Source organism: Schistocerca americana, chromosome 10 (assembly GCF_021461395.2).
Source record: "Schistocerca americana isolate TAMUIC-IGC-003095 chromosome 10, iqSchAmer2.1, whole genome shotgun sequence".
Classification (NCBI taxonomy): domain Eukaryota; kingdom Metazoa; phylum Arthropoda; class Insecta; order Orthoptera; family Acrididae; genus Schistocerca; species Schistocerca americana.
Genome location: NC_060128.1, coordinates 91,907,995 through 91,933,294, shown reverse-complemented (window position 1 = coordinate 91,933,294; position 25,300 = coordinate 91,907,995). Strand labels below are relative to the sequence as shown.

The 25,300-nt window shown below is 41.9% G+C and overlaps 1 protein-coding gene across 3 annotated transcripts in view; it reads right to left on the bottom strand.

Moving 5' to 3' along the window:
• The window catches only part of LOC124552572 (ubiquitin carboxyl-terminal hydrolase 29-like), a 389,169-nt gene that overhangs the window by 328,436 nt on the left and 35,433 nt on the right, over positions 1 to 25,300 (bottom strand). For all 3 annotated transcript variants that reach the window (XM_047126894.1, XM_047126893.1, XM_047126895.1), the window contains exon 2: positions 20,751 to 20,798. The gene's annotated coding sequence lies outside the window, so the exon portion shown is untranslated. The remainder of the gene's footprint in view (positions 1 to 20,750; positions 20,799 to 25,300) is intronic.

The following is a 25,300-nucleotide window of genomic DNA, read 5'->3' as shown; positions in this document are numbered from 1 at the left end:
GGCAGCGTGGAGGGTAAAAATCGTAGAGGGAGACCAAGAGATGAATACACTAAGCAGATTCAGAAGGATGTAGGTTGCAGTAGGTACTGGGAGATGAAGAGGCTTGCACAGGATAGAGTAGCATGGAGAGCTGCATCAAACCAGTCTCAGGACTGAAGACCACAACAACAACAATTAATTAAATTGATCATGAGAGTCACTGTGCTTGGCGAGTTTTTTTTTTCAGTAGTCAGATTACACTCACCACGTAGTTGAAATGGGAATCCCCGAAGGGAAGACGACAATCTTTTCGCGGAACACTACTGAGAACAGACATTTGAAGCTGACCACAGAAGGACTCTGTCACCGGCAACACACATTTCGCGTAATGACTGCGCTATTAAAAAGACGATCTCAACTACTATGTTACCGTCACCCAGCATAAAATGCGATCTTGATTCTACAGGCACACATAAGAGTCGTTGATAGCTTTACGATTTCTGCATCTACATCCATACTCCGCAAGCCACCTGACGGTGTGTGGCGGAGGGTACTTTGAGTACCTCTATTGGCTCTCCCTTCTATTCCAGTCTCGTATTCGTATTGTTCGTGGAAAGAAAGATTGTCGGTATGCCTCTGTGTGGGCTCTAATCTCTCTGATTTTATCCTCATGGTCTCTTCGCGAGATATACGTAGGAGTGAGCAATTTACTGCTTGACTCCTCGGTGAAGGTATGTTCTCGAAACTTCAACAAAAGCCCATACCGAGCTACTGAGCGTCTCTCCTGCACAGTCTTCCACTGGAGTTTATCATCTCCGTAACGCTTTCGCGATTACTAAATGATCCTGTAACGAAGCGCGCTGCTCTCCGTTGGATCTTCTCTCTCTCTTCTGTCAATACTATCTGGTACGGATCCCACACCGGTGAGCAGTATTCAAGCAGTGTACTGAAACCTACTTCCTTTGTTCTCGGACTGCATTTCCTTAGGATCCTTCCGATGAATCTCAGTCTGGCATCTGCTTTACCGACGATTAATTTTATATGGTCATTCCATTTTAAATCACTCCTAATGCCTACTCCCGGATAATTTATGGAATTAACTGCTTCCAGTTGCTGACCTGCTATTTTGTAGCTAAATGATAAGGGATCTATCTTTCTATGTGTTCGCGGCACATTACACTTGTCTACATTGAGATTCAATTGCCATTCCCTGCACCATGCGCCAATTCGTTGCAGATCGACCTGCATTTCAGTAAAATTTTCCATTGTTACAACCTCTCGATATACTACAGCATCAGCCGCAAAAAGCCTCAGTGAACTTCCGATGTTATCCACAAGGTCATTTATGTATATTGTGAATAGCAACGGCCCTACGACACTCCCCTGCGTCACACCTGAAATCACTCTTACTTCGGAAGACTTCTCTCCATTCAGAATAACATGCTGCGTTCTGTTATCTAGGAACTCTTCAATCCAATCACACAATTGGTCTGATAGCACATATGCTCTTACTTTGTTCATTAAACGACTGTGGGGAACTGTATCGAACGCCTTGCGGCAGTCAAGAAACACGGCATCTACCTGGGAACCCGTGTCTATTCCCCCACGAGTCTCGTGGACGAATAGCGCGAGCTGGGTTTCACACGATCGTCTTTTTCGAAACCCATGCTGACTTGTACAGAGTAGATTTCTAGTCTCCAGAAAAGTCATTATACTCGAACATAATACGTGTTCCAAAATTCTACAACTGATCGACGTTAGAGATATAGGTCTATAGTTCTGCACATCTGTTCGACGTCCCTTCTTGAAAACGGGGATGAGCAGTGCCCGTTTCCAATCATTTGGAACACTACGCTCTTCTAAAGACCTATGGTACACCGCTGCAAGAAGGGGGGCAAGTTCCTTCGCGTACTCTGTGTAAAATCGAACTGTTATCCCATCAGGGAGAAGTCTTTTAATGATTACAGCTACTGGTGAATCATACTCATGCCACTCTCATACTTCAAAACGAGTCACCTTTTTCGAACCTATCTGGTACAGCAAAACTACAACGTGGCTTCACACAGTCCCTCTGCATCTTGTAACTGTTCCTCAGTCTCTATCCCGTCCTCCCTGAAACTTCGTCCATGTGATCATTCCAATTTAAGCTGGATCTGAACACAAGTCGTAGAGCGCTATATCTACCACTTTCTGCACTCTGTGGAGAAATAGGTAGTGCTGAGTTAATTGGAGAGGACCGTCTTTTCTGACCACTTGATCGAAATGGGGACAATTTTTTGTTGCTCCGCCAACGATGTTCCGTAAGGCCAGCGCTAAAAGGCCATTAAAACCGCTATACCATGAAGATGTCAGCAAGTTCGTTGCCTGGGATTCCAACATGTCCCAGGAGCCACACAAACACCACAGAACAACTGGACCGTTCCAGGGCATAGATGGTCTCCTGGATGGTCGTTACCAATCATGGCGAGGGCAGCACTGGTCGATAGCTTATAACTGCTTAGGGTGTCAGTTCAGAGAAGAAACGACTCACCAGAACATGAACAGATGTACTGAAGTGCACAAGATATGGCAAACAGCTCTGCAGTGAATACACTGCAGCCACTGGGCAAGGAATGCTGTTCAATATGGCCTCTGTGGACGTAGGAGAAGCCGTCGGTGTAAACCACTTCATAGCCCCGTAGAACGTCAAGAATCGAGAGGAAGTGACAGCAGAGAGCGACAGGGTTAACGGAGTCCTTAGGACCATGCAAAAGGTCCAGAGGAAGCATCAGCCTGGGTTTACACCATGGAGGTGTATGTGAATGGACCTCAAGTAGAGGTGGTAAAGAGAAGGACTCCAGATCAGACAGAAGGAAACGGATGCCAACCACAATCATAAGCCCTGACCTGGGCCACCAATGCACGAGATAAACCGCCATTGTTGGGAAAAGGAGACGGTAAGTCATATGCTGAGGAAACTACGAATGTGTGCAACATAACTGGCGAGCAGTTGTGAATGTCTAACCTTCAATGGAGGGACTCCGGCCTCCACCAAGACACTGGTCACTGAACTCGTCCTAAAAGTTCCCGTCGCTAGGCGAACGCCACAGTGGTGCACTGAGTTGAGTAAACACAACGCTGAGGGTGCTGTCGAACCATAAACCACACTCCCATAGTCAAGGAAGGATTGAACAAGAACTCTGTACAGCTGCAGCAGCGTAGAGCGATCTGCACCCCAATTGGTGTTGCTCAGGCAGTGGAGGGTGTTGAGGTGCTGCCAGCACTTATGCTTAAGCTGATGGAGGTGAGGAAGCCAAGTTAATCGGGCATCAAAAACCAGTCCTAAGAATCGATACGTTAAGGTAAAGTTCTGGTTCTAGATGAACGGTATGACGCCGACAGAAACGCATAACACACGATCTCGCGGCTGAAATCTAGAAGCTATGGGCTACAGCTCATGATAGCGCCCAGTGGATGGCTCCCTGTAGGCACCGCTCAGCAGCACCAGAGACGGACGGCCCTACAGCTGCTGCTAGACCATTAATGGCCACTAAAAATAGAGAGACACTCAATATAGAGCCCTACAGGACGCCATTCTCCTGGATATGGGAGGCACTGTGCGAACCACCAACTTGGACACAGAAAGTACGGATCGACAGGAATTTTTTGATAAAAATCGAGAACGGGCCCCGGAGACCCCACTCATATAATGTGGCAAGGATATGATATCACCAGGTCATGTCGTACACTTTTCGTAAATCAAAAATGACGGCAACCAGGTGTTGGCGTCTGGTAAAGGCAGTTTGGATGGCAGACTCGGGGGGTACAAGAATATCAGGAGTAGTGGAGGCAGTAGGATACGTGACTCCAGGACCCAAACAACCGCCAGCTCACCATATGTTATAGCAGCTAACAAAGAACGTTGGTGAGGCTGATGGCTATCCACATCAAGTGGGTTTCTCCGGGTTTGAGCACGGGAATGATTGTTCTCTCCTGCCATTGCGATGGAAAGACGCCGTCGCACCAAATGGCTCTGAGCACTATGGGACTCAACTGCTGAGGTCATTAGTCCCCTAGAACTCAGAACTAGTTAAACCTAACTAACCTAAGGACATCACAAACATCCATGCCCGAGGCAGGATTCGAACCTGCGACCGTAGCGGTCTTGCAGTTCCAGACTGCAGCGCCTTTAACCACACGGCCGCCGTCGCACCAGATCCGGGTCAAGATGGCGAGGAGATGTCGCTTGTAGTGGGACAAGAGATGTTTAATCATCTGACTGTGGATCTGATCTGGTCCAGCAGCTGTGTCAGGGCAATGTGCAAGATCCCACTCTGTAAATGAGGCATTATAGGGTTCACTGTGGTGTATAGTGAACGAGAGGACCTATCCCTTCCATTCGCCATTTGAGGGTGCGAAACACTGGGGGGTAATTCTCCGATGCAGAGGCTCGAGCATAGTGCTCAGCAAAGTGCTTGGCAATCGTGTTTGCGTCGGTACATAACACGCCATCTATGTTAATGCCAGGGACACCTTATGGGGTCTGGTACCAAAAAACACGTCTGACCTTTGTCCAGATCTGGGAAGGTGACGTATGGCACCCAATGGTCGAGACGTACCTCTCCCAACACTCCATCTTTTTATAAGCTGGTGGATGTGGGTGCGGAGCCATTTAAAAGCTATTAGGTGCCCCAGGGAAGGGTGCCGCTTATGTCGCTGTAGGGCCCGCCGACGCTCTTTAATTGCCTGTTCTACAGACCTGCTCAACCACCACATCGATGCTACCATGTGGGGAAGATTCAGCGGTGACAGCAGAGGTGAAAGCTTCCCAGTCTGCCTTATTTAAAGCCCATCTGGATAGAAATCTGGGGGAATGACACCAGGAAAATGACAGGAAGATGGGAAAGTAGACACTACCACCGAAGTCAACATGGGCTCTCCCATGGACAGATGGGGGGAAATCCTGGGCTGCAAAGTGATAAATCAATGGCCGAGTAAGAACCATGAGTCACACTGAAATGTGTGGGGGTCCCATGTGTGGGGGCCCCAGTATTTAAGAGGCAAACGTCGACGTGAGACAGTAATGATTTGACATCTCTACCTTGGCCAGTAAGCATGGTGCCATCCCACAAGGGGTTATGGGCATTAAAATCTCTCAAAAGTAAGAAAGGTTTAGTAAGTTGATGAATCAGTGCAGTCAATGCGTTCAGGGGTACTGCACCATCTGGAGGAAGATATATGTTGCACACAGTTATTCCATTCGTTGTCCTTAGCCTGACAGCCACAACTGTAATAGGAATTTGAAGGGGCACAGGTTCACTACATACAGAGTTCAGGACATAGACACAAACTCCACCTGACACACTATTATATTCGCTAGAGTTCTTGTAATATTCCCTATAGCTAAGGAGGGCTGGGGTTCACAATGCTGGGAACCAGGTTTCCTGGAGGGCAATGCAGAAAGCAGGTGTAAAGCTTAACAGTTACCGTAGCTCAGCCAGGTGGTGGAAAAACCACAGCAACTCCACTGGAGGATGATGTTATGGTGAGGCTGGGAAGGCATGAAGCACTCAAGGAGGCAGTTTATGCCTCAAGAGTCACCTGCTGCCACCAGCTGAGTACTCGTTCGAGCAACACCCATTGTGTCTGAAGGTCCAACGAGATCTAGGTCCTCAGGGGACAACAGAATCTCCACCTCACCCTCAGACACAGAGCTTGTGGGTAGTGGTGGTATAGGTGCCACCACTATGCCTGGGTTCTTGCGGGGTCTTTTTCTTTTTAGGTTTCTCTCACTGCTCCTTAGGTTTGTCTGGCTGGGAGGGCTTCATTGATTCAGTCTCAGAAACTGAGGAGGACCGTGAAGCCCTACGACGAGCTACCTGTGGTTGCTTCAGCCACTGGCGGGTGTCAGCTTTGCTACTGGTAGGAACCTGGGAAAGGGGTGACCCAAAGGACCCCTTCCTAGCAAGAGGAGCTTCTCCAGCTGAGAAATGGGGACTGATGTCCCCGATGGTTGGGAGGAGGGGGGGGGCAGTGCTCCCAAGGTAGGTGGTGCAGGAGCAACAGGTAGGGAGGTACCCACACCATCAAGGGGCAGGTGTACTCTTATGGCTCTGAGAGCTGACTGGAAGTGAGGGAACTGATGGGGTGGAACTGTTGTAACAGTGGCGTAAGAGGTTATCATACACACAAGATGTAGGCGTTCAAATTTACTCTTAGCATCAGTGTAGGTCAGTCGGTCCAGGGTCTTGTATTCTCTGTAAAATCCTACAGTCAGGCGAGCAAGGAGAATGGTGCTCTCTGCAGTTGACACAGACGGGGCACATGGAGTATTAGGATTTGAAGGACGTTCACGATCTCGGCAGATGACGCTGGAAGTACACCGGGAAGACATATGCCCAAACTTTCAGCATTTAAAGCACCACATCGGGGGAGAGATATATAGCTTGACATCACACAGCAGTAGACCGTCACCAGGACCTTCTCGGGTACCTTCTCGAGTAATGTGTCACCCTCAAAGGCCAAGATGAAGGCACTGGTGGCAACCTGATTATCCCTCGGACCACGATGGACATGCTGGACGAAATGAACACCTCGTCGCTCTAAGTTGGCGTGCAGGTCGTCATCAGACTGCAAAAGAAGGTCCCTGTGGAATATAATACTCTGGAACATAGTTAAGCTCTTATGGAGTGTTGTAGTGCCCCCAGAATTTTACGAAAGTCTGGAGACACTTGTGTTCCAGCCGTTTCGAACACGCGTCATTTTAAAGCAGGGCGTAAGGATGAGCATGGGATACTGCACCCATTTATTGTTTGTGCAGGCGAAACTGGAAGGGAGATAATTCGTCGGCGCTGGCAAGTGTTCAGCGCGATCTGCCAGGAATAATCAAATACGACCCGGAAGCTCCGTGGCCGGTTGCAAAGAGTAATGTAGTTTTGTATTGAAAAACAAATGGAGTGACTCGAGATAGTGACTGTTCATTATACGTTGAACTGCTATTGAGAGTACGTGGAGTGGACGTGGATAGTCAGCCACGATAAAAGCTTATGTATTAATTGTGTTCAGAAATGTGTAATTAACTGATTCCGGGTGCCCGGTAGTGTGTGGGCTTACGTCATAAAGTTTAGTTGTTTTTTTTGTACAAAGTGGAAATAAATATGCTCTGGTGCATTGAATGATATTCCAAGAGTGGCGTATTTTTTAAATAAGAAGAGAGAGAGAGAGAGAGAGAGAGAGAGAGAGAGAGAGAGAGAGTGAAAATTTCCCCTTCCCAGCAGTGAACAGTGAAATATTCGGAGAAGCGTCCCGTGTTAGCAGAAGACATCGGCGCTGCAAGAAAGCAGAGCCCGCATTCTTCAACAAGTAAGCTGTATAGAGAGAGCTTAACATTAAACCGGACCACCGCAGTGTGATGGTAACAGAAACATCCCCCAGCTTATGACAGGCGAGTAAGACCCGTGACTGGGCAGAGAATGCTGTTTTTATCAAGACCAACCCAGACCGCATTTCCGACAATCCCTCCCCCTCGCCATACTTGTCCCCTAAGTGAGAACATGAACACCTGCATTCCTAAGGCTACAAGGTTCTGCACTTAAAATACACTATAACGCGAGAGCGGTACAGCTTCTGACCTATTAGTCGTGAGGAATGCAATGCCGTTAATATTCCAATGAAAGAAATACACCTCCCAGTGCATGATAAAACTACTACCTTGCACACCAAAGAAAACATCGATTCTTTGTAGCAGAAACAAAGATTGTGTATGTCACTTGCTGTTCATGTACGATTACGGTTAGGAAATTATTATATGTTCACAACAACCCTATATTATGTTCATCGACAGCCAAAAATGCATACGAAGAACAATGACATCATAGGAGGAAATAAACACTACGATTAGTAGCCAAAGGAGATGGTAACAGTCTTACTGCAGTTTACCACTGTCCCTGGTAACCTTCCCCTTGCACACACAAGTCATGGTCCGCTGTTTGGCTGTATTGCTCATGTGCGGGATAATATTGCTGTTTCGCCTTGACGTCACGTCTCTAGAATGCCTCCTCTCTCTTCTATTAAGATGGGTACATGTAGCATCAGTCTACTCTCCTCCTCCAGAATACGCAATTTTCTTGATTTTGCTCAGTACTCTTTTCATGGTATTTGTCTCTAATTTTATGTATTCCCAGTCGATTTCCGTAATTTTACTAGGTTTTCACGATTTTACACATTTCATGGTATTTCCCTCGAATTTCACATCTCTCTCATCAATTTTTTGTGACTACACCAGGATTTCCGCGAACTTTACCGATTTTATGTCTTCTTCCATATTTTTTCCATGGTTTTTCACACGTATATAGTCATGTTGCTGACATACTTATGTGCTGTTTGATTTTCTACAAGAATATCTGCGCTTCTTATACACCAACCTACTAACAAATCCTAAGACTTGCCCTCTCTCCGATGATCCATTTGCGTGCCTTTAGGATAGGACGAATATGAAAAGTATAGTAACAGCCGTTTCCTACCTATATGAAACAGAAGACTCGATTTATGTCCAAGATATGGCAGAGAAAGGGCTACTTAGCATACATCCTCATTCGTCTAGAGGAGGTTACCGAAACAGGTTTTCTATCGCTGTACATGTTTCATTACAGATGAGTTGGAAGTCCTCTAACGCTGTGATTTGGAGACATTTTCTGTTAACGATCACATGTAGATAGTGCTCTAAATCGCACACAGAGCACGCAATTCTACAGGAGTCGATCGCAGGTTATACCACACAACTGATGCATCCCGAGAGAAGAACGGAAAAAATGATTAAATGCGTTATAAATGACCTGCAGCAACATCTCCCTTTCTCCCTCTCGACAGAGCACTCCACCTATTTCCTATCGTTCTTTAATGCAGATCCAGCGCACTTTCTTTCCAGGAGAGCATTAAAGACAGCAGTCAACTCGCATGGTTCCCGGTGCTTCCATGTCAACGTTCTCTCGTGTTCCTCTTGCTATAGCATACTCATTCCCACGTACAAAAATTGTCCTGCACCAAGCAAAAGACATGCAAGTACTTCCTCAATTTCCCCCCCATTTCGGCATATTTTCCCTCGATTTATACGTATTTTCACTCTTTTCCCGATTTTATGTTGCTTCTACCCATGCGATCGGGACTGATGACCATAGCTGTTAAGTCCCATAGTGCTCAGAGCCATTTTTTGAACCCATGCGATCGTGACATGACTTCCCGTTCCATACTCCAAAATTGCTTGTAAATGTAGTACAACACCTAGCGCAAATGCATTACTTTTGTGGGCTGTACTCGAATCCATCCAAGCATATGTTCTACAAAAAAGTTCAAATGGCTCTGAGCACTACGGGACTTAACTTCTGAGGTCATCGGTCCCCTAGAACTTAGAACTAGCTAAACCTAACTAACCAAAGGACATCACACACATCCATGCCCGAGGCACGATTCGAACCTGCGACCGTAGCGGTCGCGCGGTTTCGACTGTAGCGCCTAGAACCGCTCGGCCACTCCGGCCGGCCATATTCTACAGTTGCAGTGTGTGTGCTCCGTTTTCTGCATGTCTGTGTCTGTGCATGTGTCGCGGACTGAAACCCACAATTCTTCCCACACTTCTCAAGAGTGCACTATAAAAAACAATATGTATAGTTTCATAAAAATAACTTTTTTTTCTGAGAGCTAATTTCTCGCAGATGAATTGTTAAAAGCTACAGTGGAGCATAATACAGGGTGTTTCAAAAATGACCGGTATATTTGAAACGGCAATAAAAACTAAACGAGCAGCGATAGAAATACACCGTTTGTTGCAATATGCTTGGGACAACAGTACATTTTCAGGCAGACAAACTTTCGAAATTACAGTAGTTACAATTTTCAACAACAGATGGCGCTGCGGTCTGGGAAACTCTATAGTACGATATTTTCCACATATCCACCATGCGTAGCAATAATATGGCGTAGTCTCTGAATGAAATTACCCGAAACCTTTGACAACGTGTCTGGCGGAATGGCTTCACATGCAGATGAGATGTACTGCTTCAGCTGTTCAATTGTTTCTGGATTCTGGCGGTACACCTGGTCTTTCAAGTGTCCCCACAGGAAGAAGTCACAGGGGTTCATGTCTGGCGAATAGGGAGGCCAATCCACGCCGCCTCCTGTATGTTTCGGATAGCCCAAAGCAATCACACGATCATCGAAATATTCATCCAGGAAATTAAAGACGTCGGCCGTGCGATGTGGCCGGGCACCATCTTGCATAAACCACGAGCTGTTCGGAGTGTCGTCTAAGGCAGTTTGTACCGCCACAAATTCACAAAGAATGTCCAGATAGCGTGATGCAGTAATCGTTTCGGATCTGAAAAATGGGCCAATGATTCCTTTGGAAGAAATGGCGGCCCAGACCAGTACTTTTTGAGGATGCAGGGACGATGGGACTGCAACATGGGGCTTTTCGGTTCCCCATATGCGCCAGTTCTGTTTATTGACGAAGCCGTCCAGGTAAAAATAAGCTTCGTCAGTAAACCAAATGCTGCCCACATGCATATCGCCGTCATCAATCCTGTGCACTATATCGTTAGCGAATGTCTCTCGTGCAGCAATGGTAGCGGCGCTGAGGGGTTGCCGCGTTTGAATTTTGTATGGATAGAGGTGTAAACTCTGGCGCACGAGACGATACGTGGACGTTGGCGTCATTTGGACCGCAGCTGCAACACGGCGAACGGAAACCCGAGGCCGCTGTCGTATCACCTGCTGCACTAGCTGCGCGTTGCCCTCTGTGATTGCCGTACGCGGTCGCCCTGCCTTTCCAGCACGTTCATCCGTCACGTTCCCAGTCCGTTGAAATTTTTCAAACAGATCCTTTATTGTATCGCTTTTCGGTCCTTTGGTTACATTAAACCTCCGTTGAAAACTTCGTCTTGTTGCAACAACACTGTGTTCTAGGCGGTGGAATTCCAACACCAGAAAAATCCTCTGTTCTAAGGAATAAACCATGTTGTCTACAGCACACTTGCACGTTGTGAACAGCACACGCTTACAGCAGAAAGACGACGTACAGAATGGCGCACCCACAGCCTGCGTTGTCTTCTATATCTTTCACATCACTTGCAGCGCCATCTGTTGTTGAAAATTGTAACTACTGTAATTTCGAAAGTTTGTCCGCTTGAAAATGTACTGTTGTCCCAAGCATATTGCAACAAACGGTGTATTTCTATCGCTGCTCGTTTAGTTTTTATTGCCATTTCAAATATACCGGTCATTTTTGAAACACCCTGTAGGACCAATCCATTGCACACACTCCGAACGACGACAGGAAGTTAGTTTTACGTCAGGTCGACAGCTAAGGTCATTAGAAACATATTGCGCATAGGAAAAGAAATCCACTACCGTATAGTTACACTATTGGTGACAAACAGCTGGAAAGAGCGTCTGCCATGAAATATCTAGGCGTAACTATCCAGAGTGACCTTAAGTGGAATGGCCACATAAAACAGATAGTTGAAAAAGCAGACACCACACTCAGAGTCATCGGAAGAATCTTAAGGAAATGTAACTCATCCACAAAAGAAGTGGCTTATAAGGCGCTTGTTCGCCCGATTCTTGAGTATTATTCATCTATCTGGGATCGCCAACACGCAGACTGATAGAGGAGACAGATCCAACGAAAGCGGCACGTTTCGTCACGGGATCGTTTAGCTGGCGAGAGAGCGTTACGGAGATGCTAAACTAACTCAACCAGCAGACGTTACAAGAGAGGCGTCGTGCATCAGAGAGAGATTTACTATTGAAATTACGGGACAGCAGTATTCAGGAGGAGTCGGACAACATATTATTTCCCCCACATCCATCTCGCGTACTGACCAAGAGGAGAAAATTCGAGAAATTAGAGCAAATACAGAAGAGGCTTACCGACAATCATTCTTCCCACGCACTATTCGCGAGTGGAACAGGGTTGGAGGGATCAGATAGTGGTACCGAAAGTACCCTCCGCCACACACCATTAGGTGGCTTGCGGAGTATGATGTAGAAACGGAGTATTTGGAAGAGACGTGAGTGTGCGTAGTCATTTCATTCCCTCACAACGACATTTGCTTCATACGGTATTGACAACCACGGAAAATCCGAATCTGGTGACTAACCGAGCGACTGAAATGAGAGTCGAGCTTCTTTGCCACAATATCAACCTCGGTATGTCACGCATACGTGCGCGAGTGCGGTCGTGACTTCACGTTTTCTTTGTCTTTCTTGAAATATTCACTAACAATAATTTATACTGCTGTATTAAATTTCAATTAAGAGGGAGAGTGGTTTTTTTCGCAAATTGTACCAGAATATTTTGTGCCACTTGACACTGCGCCACGCTTTTCTCGTACTATCAATTTATTTAAGAAGTAAGAGAATTTTTTTCCTAATATTTCAGATTTCTTGAGTGCTAACGAAGATAACAAGTTATAAGTCGACGCCGTTGAAATGATGTCTGGTTTCCATAAACATACAGACGTCACCGCTCGGACCGCTTTCTCCAAGGATACAAAGATCGCTACCGAGTATTTCTAAAGATGATCCTGGAGCCTAACCTGCAGTTTTAAATTCTGGAGTGGTGCGGTATTTGATAGAAAGCCCACCCCAAACAAATCAAAAAGCATGATTATCCGCGTCGCATGACACGTCAGATCGTAGGGTTTCAACTTATTATCCTGAAAGGCATTTAGGAAACGGCGAGAAATATCGCAGAGAATGGATACTGCATTCAGATGCGAAAAATGCTGTGGTCTGGTTATGTTGTAAGCTTTCAGAAACAAAACATAACGAATTTTGTGGGGGAATCAGTGACTGGCAACATTTAACTTTGTATTCAAATAGAAACGAGGAAAGTTCAGTACATTTCAATATTTATAAAAAATGGACTAAGCTGAATAAGTCTTCAATAAAAAAAACTGTCGACAGTGCGTATCAAAAACTTGTAGACGCCGGAAAGGAGCGTTGGTACAATGTCATTAAAAGGATTACACATGTTGGTTGGTTAGTTGGTTGCGTGTTCCATTGATCAATTGCGCGGTACAGTAGCCGTTACAATGTGGAACGTGTCAAGTGCACAAGAAATGCACATATGAAACAAGATTTTTTTTATATACACAGTGTGTTACAAAAAGGTACGGCCAAACTTTCAAGAAACATTCCTCACACACAAAGAAAGAAAATATGTTATGTGGACATGTATCCCGAAACGCTTACTTTCCATGTTTGAGCTCATTTTATTACTTCTCTTCAAATCACATTAATCGTGGAATGAAAACACACAGCAACAGAACGTACCAGCGTGACTTCAAACACTTTGTTACAGGAAATGTTCAAAATGTCCTCCGTTAGCGAGGATACATGCATCCACCCTCCGTCGCACGGAATCCCTGATGCGCTGATGCAGCCCTGCAGAATGGCGTATTGTATCACAGCCGTCCACAATACGAGCACGAAGAGTCTCTACATTTGGTACCGGGTTTGCGTAGACAAGAGCTTTCAAATCCCCCCGTAAATGAAAGTCAAGAGGGTTGAGGTCAGGACAGCGTGGAGGCCATGGAATTGGTCCGCCTCTACCAATCCATCGGTCACCGAATCTGTTGTTGAGAAGCGTACGAACACTTCGACTGAAATGTGCAGGAGCTCCATCGTGCATGAACCACATGTTGTGTCGTACTTGTAAAGGCACACTTTCTAGCAGCACACGTAGAGTATCCTTTATGAAATCATGATAACATGCTCCATTGAGCGTAGGTGGAAGAACATACTGACGAAACTAAAATGAGCTCTAACATGGAAATTTAGCGTTTCCAGACACATGTCCACATAACATCTTTTCTTTATTTGTATGTGAGGAATGTTTCCTGAAAGTTTGGCCGTACCTTTTTGTAACACACACATATATATATATATATATATATATATATATATATATATATATATATATATATATATATATATATCAGAGTTAAGGATTAATATTTCTATTATTTACCCCATTCCCTTAAATGGCACAAAATGCATATACTATATTTATAGATTTATAGATTTATTTATTCCTATTCAAGAATTCATCTATGGTATAGAAGGGGTTGTCAAGGAGATATGATTTCAATTTATTTTTGAAGCTATTACTGCTGTCTGTCAGACATTTTATTTCATCTGGTAATTTGTCGAAAATTTTTATAGCAGCATACCCCTTTCTGTGCCAAAGATAGGTTGAGTAAAGGATAGTGTAAGTCTTTCTTTTTTATGGTACTATAATCATGAATGTCACTATTATTTTTAAACTGGTCCAAGTTGCTGAGGACAAATTTCATTAGTGAGTAAATGTACTGTGAGGCTGTTGTAAGAATTCCCAATCTTTTAAAAAGATGCCTACAAGATGTGCGACTATCAACCCCACACATTATTCTAACCACTTTCTTTTGAGCAGTGAATACTTTTTGTCTAAATGTTGAGTTACCCCAAAATATTATTCCATATGACATCAGAGAGTGAAAGTATGCAAAGTATGTTAGCTTACTAATTTCTATATCCTCAAAACAGGCAATTATTCTGATTGCAAAAGTTGCTGAACCTAGTCACTTTAGAAGATCCAAAATATGAATTTTCCAATTAAGATTCTCATCTATGTATACACCCAAAAACTTAGTATGCTCTACCCTGTGCAATGACTTCTGTTGATGTGCTATATTAATTGAAGGAACTGTACTTTTTGTAGCAGAAACTTGGATGTACTGTATTTTTTCAAAGTTTACAGCAAGCCCATTTGCAGAAAACCAATTAATGACTTTTCCAAAGACCTTATTTGTATCACTTTCAATTGGAGTTTCTTTTACTGAATTAATAATGATGCTTGTATCATCAGCAAACAGTGTCAGTTCAGCTTCCTGTTTCAGATAGGAAGGGAGGTCGTTCACATAGATCAAGAACGGAAGGGGACCCATATTTAAACCCTGTGGAACACCTAATACAATTTCACCCCAGTTAGATGAAGAGGCAAACTTATTTAAATCACTTGACCCACGTAAGGAAACTTTTTGCTTCCTGTTCTGTAGGTACGACTTAAACCACTCATATGCTATTCCATTTATACCACAGAATTGTAATTTCTGTAACATAATGTCATGGTTCACACTATCAAAAGCTTTGGACAAGTCACAGAAAATTCCTATTGTGACATTTTACTAGTTAAAGACTCTATTATGTAGATAGTGAAATTTTATATTGCTGTCTCAGTGGAAGAGCATTTCTGAAATCCGAACTGTGATTTACTAAGTATCCCATTACTGTTGAGATGGCTAACCACTCTTGAGTACATTACTTTCTCGAAGATTTTTGAAAATGCTGTAAGCAAGGATACTGGCCGATAATTATTGACATCTGTGGTGTCCCCCTTTTTGTAGAGCGGACTGACAATGGTATATTTTAACCTGTCTGGGAAAATACCTTGAGTTAATGATGGATTACATATGTGATTCACAACATCGGCTGTAATTGCTACACATTGTTTTAATATCTTATTAGAGATGTCATCTACTCTGACAGAACATTTATTTTTCAAAGATTTAATAATTTTACTTATTTCACAAGAGGTTGTTAGGTGAAACTTATTCTGACAAATTTTTTTCAAAACAGGCTCTTCCGTGTACTGCCTGGCTTTTTCTTTTCAACTGTTCCCACCAATTTTTTCTCCTACACTTCAGAAATGGTTGTTAAATACATTAGCTACTTGTGTACTTTAAGCTTTCTTTGAAAGTGCTCTGTAGATACTGGGTTGAGCGACCTTACACTTTTACTTAATGGTTTCCGAACTGTACACCCTGTTATGTTTTGTAAGTTAATCAGTTGTGCATCATGGTCTGACAATCCATTTACCACCGGGAAAGCATGTGTTTGTTTTACATCATCTTTCTGTACAAACACTTCATCTATTAGCGTGCTACTGTCTTGAGCTATACGTGTAGGGAAATTGATCACTGATTCTATGTTGTTAATAACACTTCTAGTTCACCTTTCCCTCAGAATTATTTAGAAAGCTTACATTGAAATCACCACATATTAATAACTACTTCTTCTTGTCTGACAGGCAGCATAATAGGGAGTCAAACTTTTTTATGAAAAGCTCTCAGTTTCCTAATGGGGACCTGTACACTGTTGCTAATATCAATACTACTTTACCTAGCTGAAGTTCACATGCACAAACCTCAAAGTGCTGATCAACACAAAATTTGCTTACTGCATTTATCCCCTTGTTTTATGATAATGGCAACTCCTCCTTTATCCATCCTAGATCTACAAGTGTAAGATGCTAAATTATACTTACTTATACTGACACTATTCATGCCCACAGTTACATGGTGTTCAGACAATCCCATTCCTATTTTTGAGATCATCTAAGCACACTAATAGCTCATCTACTTTATTTTTTGTTCCCCTGATATTTTGATGAAGTAAGTTGATATTGCCCTTAGCTTTAACCCTATTTGCTGTACATGAAGTTTCTTTCATTCTATTTATCTTGTAATCTGTCTGGACTTTGGCTTTAACCTAAAAAATCTGTCTGCCTGGATCCATTAACCACAGCGATCACCCCTTGTGAGACTGTGGACCCCCTTACAGTTTCTACTAATAGAGAAGCTAACTTATTTTTCCACATTCTATTCAGGTGCAGGCCATGTGTAGTGTATCCCCACCTACCAACAGCATTTACCAGAACAACACTTATGTGATTCATTTGGAGCTCACAAAACATGGGGTTTCGTGGAAAGGGCAGAAAATTATATGCCCAAAAGAATGGTAATTTTTTGAAATGTACTGAAATGTCGGAAAAATTCGAACCAAATATTACTGAGCACACAACACTCATGATGAATGATAAAGTCGACGTACCTGCGAGACAAATCTCAAAATGAAATGATGTTTGATATTATCAAATTGGTAGATTTTTGATCTGTTATGCTGAAATATGTGGATAAAAAGCCTAGGTCAAGATCGCTAAAACTCTACTTAGTAACTAGTTTCAGCTCCCTAACGAGCCATCTTCAGATCAATAAACATTTTATTGATTCTGTGTATATCAGTCATCAGCCTGGTGACTATTACCCACTGAGGTTACAAAAGACGTGGGATACCTCGTAATATCGTGTACGACTCCTGTTGCCCGGCGTAGCGCAGCAACTCGACGTGACATAGGTTCAAAAAGTCGTTGGAAGTCCTCTGCAGAAATATTCAGCCACGCTGCCTATATTGTTGTTGTTGTTGTGGTCTTCAGTCCAGAGACTGGGTTGATGCAGCTCTCCATGCTACTCTATCCTGTGCAAGCTTCTTCATCTCCAAGTAACTACTGCAACCTACCTAACGAAGCTTTTTAATGTATTCATCTCTTGGTCTCCCTCTACGATTTTTAGCCTCCACGCCGCTCTCCAATACTAAACTGGTGATCCCTTGATGCCTCAGAACATGTCCTACCAAATAATCCTTTCTTCTAGACAAGTTGTCCCACAGATTCCTCTTTTCCCCAATCCTATTCAGTACCTCCTCATTATTTACATGATCTACCCATCTAATCTTCAGCTTTCTTCTGTAGCATCACATCTCGAAAGCTTCTTTTCTCTTCATGTCTAAACCACTTATAGTCCACTTCACTTCCATACATGGCTGCTACACTCCACAGAAATACTTTCAGAGAATACTTCCTGACTCTTTGTGTATATGGAATTTAATAATAATACTTTTATTGATCTCAAAATGGCTCGTCATTAAGCCGAAAATGATTATCAAGCAAAGGAGATTTAACGATCTAGGCCTACGATTTTTTATCCATATATTTAAAAAAGAAATGGTTTCTGTACTTGCAATCCAAAACCAAAGTCACATTTTAAATTTTTGCCGAACCAATGAATATTTATCAATTATGCTTGACTATACCCCGATTATTCATGTGTGGAACAAATTAGTTCTATTATTAGATTCGTTTCTTTGAACACACACTCACGACAGTTGGATATAAGAGAGCACCTCTAAGATTTTTGTCCATCTTTTTGTTACTGGCGTTGGTTTTTTTTTTTTTTTTTTACAGAAGGGATTGTTGGAGCTAAATACGCCGACTTTTTATGTACCGCCTGCCACCCATAGTTTATATTTAATTGTTAACGACGCATAATTTAAACTGCTACAGTACACGTTTTTTCAGTACAGTGCAAGAGTTGCACATATATTTTTCATCTTCTACGAAAAAATGGGATTTATTTTAAAAAACACATTAGTATTTTAACTTCAAAACTTCTATCTGAGACAAGATGGTCACGTAGAACAGATCCGTAAGACCATCGCATAATAATCTACCAGAGATTTATAGTGCTTTATACGAAATAACCAAAACTTCCTCTTTGTCAAATTCTTCAGCCTATTAATGTGAATATGCAAATTGCTTTAGATGCTTTAGCAAATTTAAAAATTTTGTGATTGGCGGTTGAAGTGATGAAAAATTTGAAATAGCTGTAAATAATTCTAAAGAAATTGCTGCACAGTTGAAACTGAGTTTGAAACTTAAACATCCCTAAAGGCGCCGAAAAACTCCGCAAACTTTTGATGATGAACGTGGTACATCCCTCAAGATGCCGGAAAACTCCGAAAACCTTTGGTGATGAACATGAAGAAATGGTGTCTCGAACTCACTCGATAACCTATTTCAAGGTTAATGTCTGCTTTCACATTTTAGACCAGGCTCTAGTGTCCGTAAAAGAAAGATTTCGTAGGTTATTTAGTCTCAACAACATATTTAGTATTTGTTTTCACAAGATTTCTGCGAAGAAATTATGTCATGTCAGTCCTTTTTTAAAGGTTTCGACAATGACAAAACAAAAATTATGGAATTTATATTTTTAGACAATTTAACAGCCATATGCCCTAATCTCATAATTTTATTGCGAATTTTAATAACGATCGCAGTCACAGTAGCAAATGCAGAAATAGCCTTCTCAAAATTAAAATTAATAAAAAAACTACTTGCGCTCAAAAATGATTCGATAAAGATTGTCCACAACTCCGCCATAATATCGATAGAAGGGAACATTTTAGATGATATTGATACTCGCAGCATCATTAACGATTTTGCAAACAGAAAAGCTAGAAGAGTTGATGTTATATAACTTCGTTCAGAATTTCTAACACGAGATTTTTAGAATTTCTAACACGAGATTTTTCAATCATTTTTTTTTTTTTTTTTTTTTTTTTTGTTAACGACGCATAATTTAAACTGCTACAGTACACGTTTTTTCAGTATAGTGCAAGAGTTGCACATCTATTTTTCATCTTCTACGAAAAAATGGGATTCATTTCAAAAAACATATTAGTATTTTAACTTCAAAACTTTTGTCTGAGACATGTACGGAGAGGCCGGTCAGGGTGGCCGAGCGGTTCTAGGCGCTACAGTCTGGAACCGCGCGACCGCTACGGTCGCAGATTCGAATCCTGCCTCGAGCATGGATGTGTGTGATGTCTTTAGGTTAGTTAGGTTTAAGTAGTTCTAAGTTCTAGGGGACTGATGACCTCAGATGTTAAGTCCCATAGTGCTCAGAGCCATTTGAACCATAGATGTACGGAGATAGCCAAGAGAGTAAGAACGCGAGAAAAATAGCAAGAAATATTTTGCCATTTACACATGAAAAAACTTTATTTTTTCTATTAAAAAGCAATTGAGAGCATTAATATTTGTTAATTCCTATGACTATAGTTTTCGTTTAACAAAGTCATTGTGCAAACAGTTCGTATGCACGGTGAATGTTTTTCCAAGCAGTATAAAAGTGCGCTTAAAAAGACAAAACTCAAACGTGTGACGTTGACAATCCACCTGGAACTCGACATCATAAGAGGACTGGAAAAAGGCGAGAATAGAAACTATATTATGAGTGAATTTAATATCGCGTTTTCCAATCATATATAATATAAAAAAAAACAAAAACAGATTCAAAAATTTGTGTCACAGTCTGCTTCAGTTACGAATCTAGAAATTAGACAAACTCTGAAACAACTTAAGCTGGAAACTGCAGATTAAGTTTTGTGTAAGTGGTTCAGTGCATAGATAGCAATTTGACCTTCTAAAAATAGAAAAGTCATTTTTTTCGTGAGGAAATGAGATCTTCCCACAGATGACGTTCTTTCATTCTCATAAAGAGTAATTTCAAACTAAGTCATGGTATCTGTGAAGTAAACGTTTCTGGTGAAATTAAATCTGCTTGTGTGTGTGCTGCTAATGAGTAGAAAACAACGTGTCAGAAGCTTGTTGATAAGCATAAGTTGTCCCCACACAATTTACAACACTGGTGAGACTGGTGTGTTATGGCGCGAGCTGAGGAGTCCAGCGCAAGGGGCTTTAAAAAGAATAAAGACAGAGCCACTGTCGTTGTGTGTGGAAATGTTTCAGGCGGTTATATACTGCCTTTGTTTATGAATGGGAAACATCAGAAACCGAGACCACTAAAAAATGTGATTCACACTTTGATCATGGATGCAAAAACCCAATTGGCTTAATGATAAATGTGTGCTATTCACTGAATTGCTCAAATACGCGAGGTACAGAGTGGCCAACTGAAATCATACACTGTAATCATAATTGTGAAACATTTTATCTTCTAATAATTACACTCAAATTACGCACAATCCTTGTTATCTGAATATGTATCATTACTATTCTTATGTCTTTTTTACTAATTTTTTTATCCAAAGAAAAAAACAGAGAAACACCCACTTACCCATCAGCCACGGACTCTTATGCAGTCAAATCCGGAGTGTTCCGCCATCTGAAATGAGGAGAAAATATTCTTTCATTCTTTTCACTTTCTCATCATTGACAGTTTTATATAGACTGGCGTATGCCTTTGCAGTTTGAGCCAGTTTTCATAAATTCCACTGGAATGGTGTCTTTGATGCAAAACTACATTGTCCGACAACAAAAGTGAAGCACCTGGAATATTGAACCTGACGTCAATGTAGCTCAACATACATATATACCATCAGCAAGTATGCAAATGATAAGAGTTATAGGTAGAACAGTGCATTAGCGTTCGTGTTTAGTGTTGTTACCAGGCCTGGTAGGGTGTACAACTTGCATGAACAGCATCAGGCATTGAATGATGATGCATACTCATGTGAGACAGCATTTTCAGCACCTGAAAAACTTTGAAAGATGCCTCACTGTGGGTCAACATCTGGCTGGATGGTCAAATCATGCAACATCCAGGTTTCTGGGGCATTTGGATGAGACAGTAGCACAATGCTGGGCTGCACAGGAATGCGTGGGCAGGCATACTAACTGTCGTCGTACAGACTGACCACAACAACAGAGAATCACCGTATAGTGCACCAAGCAGATTATGAGGGGGCACCCAAAAAAGCAATTATTTCTTAAAAGCTATATATTTTCAAATTGTTTACAAAACAACCTTATCCCCTCGAAAATACTCTCCGTTGCAGCTAATACATTTGTCCCACTGGTGCTTCCATCGTTCGAAATATTTTTGTAGTCATCTTTAGGAATGGCCGACAGCTCCTCCCTAGTTTTCTTCTTCAACTTCTTCAGTGTTGCTAAATCTGCGTCCTTTCATGGCCCCTTTCCATGTATGTAAACAAGAAAAAAATCGCCCACGAATTGCGAGTAAGGTGCGTGGGGCAGCGAAACTGTGGGATTTTTAGCCAAAAACTGTTTAACAAAGACGGTTGTGTGTGTGTAGGTACATTGTCCTCATGAAAGAACCAGTCTCCTGCCCGCCACAAATCGTTTCTTTTCTTTTTTTTTACTATCACCATTGTGCAACCTTCTTAAGACTTCCAAATAATAGTTTTGATTGATGGTGACTGTTGCCTTTTTTCTGGGTTGTAACTATAGCATCATGAGTCATCAACAGACCTTTGACAGAAAATCTGTATCAGTTTCAAGCTGTTGTTTCCAAGAACGACATGTTTCAGTTCGACGTACCTTTTGATTGTATGTCTGAACCCGACAAGCAAACTTGGCAGCAACCCTTTTCATTCCCAAATCTTAGATTAAAATTCGCTAAACCGAGTTCGTAAATAACCCAGTCATCTCTGACAGTTGATCAGTTGTTTGTCAACGGTCTGCGAGCACAAGCTCTCGAATGTTTTCAATATTTTCGTTGATTCGGGCAGCTGATGGACATTCAGAACGAATTTTGTCATCAATCGACATATCGGCATTTTGAAATCGAGCAAACCACTCGTAAACTTGAGTTTTTCACATAGCGTCATCTTGGTAAGCTGTTTTCAACATTAAAACAGTTGCAGCAGCATTTTTCATTTAAACTTGCCATTAAAAAAAGGAAACAAGTACAAAATGGCGCCAGCAAGAACAATCAGTGCAGATGAACAGAACAAGCCGGGTCGACAACACATGGCACTGAAATGGCCATACGTTGTGCTATACATGCCTAGTGGCAGAAATGCATACTGCTCAAGCTCCTCCAATGGCAATATTATTGCGTTTTTAACCCCCTCGTTTAACCAGTTTACAACTGGACCTCCGATCTAAGAATGAGTTACAGGCTCCCTGGAACATTCTGTGTCATTTGGAACCCTCACCAGAGACCAGCAGGAATCATAATGTGGAATTACTGTTACTGCAATTAACACCACAACACAAACAACTGCATCTGCTGTGTGTCACGACTGGGAAGTACAGACTGCTGACGAAAAGCATCGCAGTACGCTCCGTGGTGAATAATAGTTCTGCTCTACTCTGGATGACCATTGCTGGTAAGTAGGCCAGCGGCTTGGGAAAAGGTCCAACTCTTCTGAAGTACTTGATAGGTGGAGTGGAGTTACTCCCGGAATCAGTGTGGGGAGTCATTGTTCTGACTTCACGTCATGGCTCTTAGTGACTGAGAAAACTGTTGGCACAGAGGTATGTCACTAACTTCCTACATCCTTATGCATTACCTCACATGTGATGGCACTAAGTGCCATTATTCGACAGGACAGGACTTGTCCACATGTGGCATGATTAGATTAATACTTGTTCCATAGATCATGAATACGACACTTCGTAATGATGTGGAACGTGTCGGTTGGTAAAAGATGTCTGTACAAGATATTACATTACACAAAATATTGCATGACACTAATGTTTAAGGTTTTTTTTTCCTCCCTTAATTTATATAAAAAATTCAGCCAATGAGTAGGAGGAGTTGTCATGTGGAAATTCTTTTAATTTATTTTTAAATGGTAGTTGGCTATCTGTCAGGCTTTTGATGCTATTTGGCAGGTGACCAAAGACTTTTGTGGCAGCATAATTTACCCCTTTCTGTGCCAAAGTCAGATTTAACCCTGTGTAGTGAAGATCATCCTTTCTCCTGGTGTTATAGCTATGCACACTGCTATTACTTTTGAACTGGGCTGGATTATTAACAACAAATTTCATAAGTGAATATATATACTGTGAGGTTACTGTGAGGATCCCTTGATCCTTAAATAGATGTCTGCAGGATGACCGTGGGTGGGCTCCAGCAATTATTCTGATTACACGTTTTTGAGCAATGAATACTTTTCTACTCAACGATGAATTACCCCAGAATATGATGCCATACGAAAGCAGTGAATGAAAGTAGGCATAGTAAGCTAATTTACTGAGATTCTTATCACCAAAATTTGCAATAACCCTGATAGCATACGTAGCTGAACTCAGACGTTTCAGCAGACCATCAATGTGTTGCTTCCAGCTTAACCTCTCATCAATGGACACACCTAAAAATTTTGAAAATTCTACCTTAGCTACAGACTTCTGTTCAAAGTCTATATTTATTACTGGAGTTGTGCCATTTACTGTACGGAACTGTATATACTGTGTTTTATCAAAATTTAAAGCGAGTCCGTTTGCTGAGAACCACTGAATAATTTTGTGAAAAACATCATTTACAATTACATCACTTAGTTCTTGGTTTTTGGATGTTATTACTATACTTGTATCATCAACAAAAAGAACTAACTTTGCATCTTCATCAATGTGGAATGGTAAGTCATTAATGTATATCAAGAACAGTAAAGGATCTAAGACCGAACCCTGTGGGACCCCGTACTTGATAGCCCCCAGTTTGAGGAATCAGCCGTTGTTTTAACATTACATGAACCACTTTTCAACTTTCTGCGTTCTTCCAGTTAAGTATGAATTAAACCATTTGTGCACTGCCCCCCCTCAAACCATAATGATTTAGCTTATCTAAAAGAATTCCATGATTTACACAATCAAAGGCCTTTGAGAGATCACAAAAAATACCAATGGGTGATGTCCGGTTATTCAGAGCATTTAACATTTGATCAGTGAAAGTGTATATAGCATTTTCTGTTGAAAAGCCTTTCTGAAAACCGAACTGACATTTTGTTAGTACTTTATTTTTACAAATATGGGAGGCTACTCTTGAATACATTACTTTCTCAAAAATTTTTGATAGAGCTGACAGAAGAGAGATTGGGCGGTAGTTGTTCACATCCGACATATCCCCCTTTTTATGCAATGGTTTTACAATGGCATATTTCGGTCATGTGTCATGCGTATTTATGAACTGATTGTGTTATGTTGAGGTACCTCTATTGTCATTAGGATCCTCAGATCTGCCCTCACTGAGTGTAAAGACTCAATATCCAGGATATCAAGGTCCAGTTCCAACAATTCTGAGCCAGAATGCCACAAGAGATAATAGAACGGCTTTACAACATCCTTCATGTTCAAATCAGTGCATACACCCAGGCCACAAGGGTTGCATCAGCATACTGTACTGTCAAGTTGTTTGTAAATTTGATGTGATACTGTAATCACTGACCTGGTAGTGCAAACATGGGTACTTGTATAGACAATATTGTTACAACTTACCATTCTTCAAAATACGACACAAATGTGATTGACACACTTCTTTCTGATCATCATGGAATTATTATTCATGTAAACATGGATGCAATGATTCTTAATGTCACCAAGCCTTCTGTGATTTATAAGACACAACATACAATTAGTGACTGTAATATATCTGTTTTTCTAAAATGTCTCAGAGAAATTACTTGGTTGTGTGTGTATGGTAACACTGGAGCAGTTCAACAACTTTCTTGAATTATTCATGTGGGCAGTTAACACTGGCCTGCCACTAAAGAACAAATGTGTTAAAATGAGCAAGGTATCGAATATCAATAAAAATAAGTGGTACACACAGGAACTATGAAAACTTAAAGATCAATGCAACAATTTCTACTACCTAGCAAAGAATTCATCTTGTCTGCATGCCAAAGTAAGATATAAAGA